Source organism: Nematolebias whitei, unplaced genomic scaffold (assembly GCF_014905685.2).
Source record: "Nematolebias whitei isolate Nwh7 unplaced genomic scaffold, NemWhi1 Nwh_scaf_1990, whole genome shotgun sequence".
Lineage (NCBI taxonomy): Eukaryota > Metazoa > Chordata > Actinopteri > Cyprinodontiformes > Rivulidae > Nematolebias > Nematolebias whitei.
In genome coordinates this window covers 3,433-6,608 of record NW_023620535.1, presented here as the reverse complement: position 1 = coordinate 6,608, position 3,176 = coordinate 3,433, and the positions used below count along the sequence as shown (strand labels likewise).

Genomic DNA, 3,176 nt, shown 5'->3' with positions numbered 1-3,176 from the left:
GTCTCTCAACTTTCTCTTCACAATATCCCACAGGTTCTCTATGGGGTTCAGGTCAGGAGAGTTGGCAGGCCAATTGAGCACAGTAATACCATGGTCAGTAAACCATTTACCAGTGGTTTTGGCACTGTGAGCAGGTGCCAGGTCGTGCTGAAAATTGAAATCTTCATCTCCATAAAGCTTTTCAGCAGATGGAACCATGAAGTGCTCCAAAATCTCCTGATAGCTAGCTGCATTGACCCTGCGCTTGATTAAACACAGTGGACCAACACCAGCAGATGACATGACACCCCAGTGACTGTGGAAACTTGACAATGGACCTCAAGCAATGTGAATACTCTGTCTCCTCTCTTCCTCCAGACTCTGGGACCTTGATTTCCAAAGGAAATGCAAAATTTACTGTAATCAGAGAACATAACTTTGGACCACTCAGCAGCAGTCCCAGGTGAGATGCTTCTGCCGCTGTTTCTGGTTCAAAAGTGGCTTGACCTGGGGAATGCGGCACCTGTAGCCCATTTCCTGCACACGCCTGTGCACAGTGGCTCTGGATGTTTCTACTCCAGACTCAGTCCACTGCTTCCGCAGGTCCCCCAAGGTCTGGAATCGGCCCTTCTCCACAATCCTCCTCAGGGTCCGGTCACCTCTTCTCGTTGTGCTACGTTTTCTGCCACACTTTTCCCTTCCCACAGACTTCCCACTGAGGTGCCTTGATACAGCACTCTGGGAACAGCCTATTTGTTCAGCAATTTCTTTCTGTGTCTTACCCTCTTGCTTCAGGGTGTCAATGATGGCCTTCTGGACAGCAGTCAGGCCGGCAGTCTTACCCATGATTGCGGTTTTGAGTAATGAACAAGGCTGGGAGTTTTTAAAAGCCTCAGGAATCTTTTGCAGGTGCTTAGAGTTACGTCGTTGATTCAGATGGTTAGGTTAATAGCTTGTTTAGAGAACCTTTTCATGATATGCTAATTTTTTGGGACAGGCATTTTTTGTTTTCATGAGCTGTATGCCAAAATCATCAGTATTAAAACAATTAAAGACCTGAAATATTTCAGTTGGTGTGCAATGAATCTGAAATATATGAAAGTTTCATTTTTATCATTACATTATGGAAAATAATGACCTTTATCACAATATGCTAATTTTTTGAGAAGGACTTGTATGTTGTTCTAGAACCTGAACATAGTTCTCTGCATTAATGGTGCCTTTCCAGACATGCAAGCTGCCCATGCCACAAGCACTCATGCAACCCCATACCATCAGTGATGCAGGCTTCTGAACGGAGCATTGATAACAACTTGGGCTATCTACATTTATGTATCTCTGTTTTATTTAACCTGTATTTATGCAGGTATACGTAAATGAGCCACGAGGACTCACTTTCAAGAGAGTCCAGTAAAAAGTGCACTTCCCCTGAACAGGGGCTTGAACCTTGAACCCTCAAATTAAGAGTGTGATGTTCTACCGACAGAGCTATCCAGGCTCTGTCATCTGTAAATATGTATCTGTCTGTCTGTTTCATTTAACATGTATTTATACAGGTAACTGTCAATGAGCCACGAAGACTCACTCACAAGAGAGTCCTGGAAAAAAGGTCACTTTGATTGAACAGGGACTTGAATGTAGGACCCTAAGATTAAGAGTCTGAATCTCTACCGACTGAGCTATCCAGGCTCTATCATCTGTATATATGTATCTGTCTGTTTTATTTAACGTGTTTTATAACGGTTATTGTCATTGAGGAAAGAGGACTCACTCAAAATAGAGTCCAGTAAAAAATGCAATTTGCCTGATTAGGGCCTTGAACCCTGGACCCTCAAATTAAGAGACTGATGCTCTACCGACTGAGCTATCCAGGTTCTAACCTCTACATATGTATCTGTCTTTCTGTCTGTTTCATTTACATTTATTTATACAGGTATGTGTCAATGAGCCATGAGTACTCACTCACAATTGAGACCTGTAAAATGTGCACTTTGAATGAACAGGGACTTGAACCCTGGACCCTCAGATTAAAAGTCTGATGCTCTACCGAAAGGGATGTACAGGCTCTATCTTATCACTATATATATGTATCTGTTTGTCTGTCTGTTTCATTTAACCTTTATACATGTATGTGTCAATGAGCCATGAGTACTCACTCACAAGTGAGTCCTTTAAAAAGTGTACTTTGAATGAACAGGGACTTGAACCCTGGACCCTCAGATTAACAGTCTGATGCTCTACCGACTGAGCTATCCAGGCACAATAATGTGTTTATTTGTGTCTGTCTGTTTTATTTAACCAGTTTTAATAGCAGTAATTAATGACACAAGAGGACTCACTCACAAGAGAGTCCTGTAAAAAGTGCACTTTGACTGAACAGGGATTTGAACCCTGGACCCTCAGATTAAGGTCGTTTTCACACCTGATAGTCTGGTAGACTCGGTTCAGTTCGGGACCAATATTCATGAGCTTTTGTTTACATTTGAGCTGGTGAGTTTGCATTCACACTGCACTGTGCAGTCGAGTCAACCTGTTGAACCAACCTGTTCCCCCGCTCGCCTGTGGGGGCGCTGCACCAAGAACTACTGAAAGAAACGACACAAAAACCTCTGAAGACACGTCTTCTTCTTCCTCTGTAAATAAAAATAAAAACGAAGTTGCATCAAGTTTTAGCATTTTTAGTAGTTATATTTTGTCATTTTTCAAAAATGGACTTAGCATGAGCAGAAGATGAGACAGAAGACCCTGGAGAATATTGTTTTCCACACAAGGCAGCTGACGTCTCCATATAAGGTCAGAGAAATGCGTGTTTGTTTACCCTGTGGAGCGGGTCCGGTCTGTTTACATTCATACTGCAGTCGAACCGCGCTGGAGTTCGCTTCTACCGGACCAAGACCTAGGTTTTAGCCCGGGCCAGAGTTCGCCTTTTTGTTCCGTGACAGAGTTTGATGGCGCGTTCACACCTCCCTAAACGAACCGGACTTTCAAGGAAAACAAGCTAGAGTTCGATTAAAGTGGACTAAACAGGGCTGGTGTGAATGCACCCTGTAGTGTGTCAAGGTCAGCTTTGCTGTACCTTCACTACAGTATATTTAAATAACGAGTTCTCTCTTTTTCGAGCTAAGTTACAGCCATGTGACCGAGGTAACTGTGCATAGGTTGTTTAATCAGTGACATGAGACAATAATTTTCTTTGA

At 42.9% G+C, this 3,176-nt stretch overlaps 1 non-coding gene across 1 annotated transcript; it reads right to left on the bottom strand.

The window, feature by feature from the left end:
- Positions 1-2,165: 2,165 nt before the first annotated feature.
- Positions 2,166-2,238, bottom strand: trnan-guu. The gene has a single exon. It is a non-coding gene; the product is annotated as a tRNA-Asn (tRNA).
- Between the last annotated feature and the right edge of the window lie 938 nt (positions 2,239-3,176).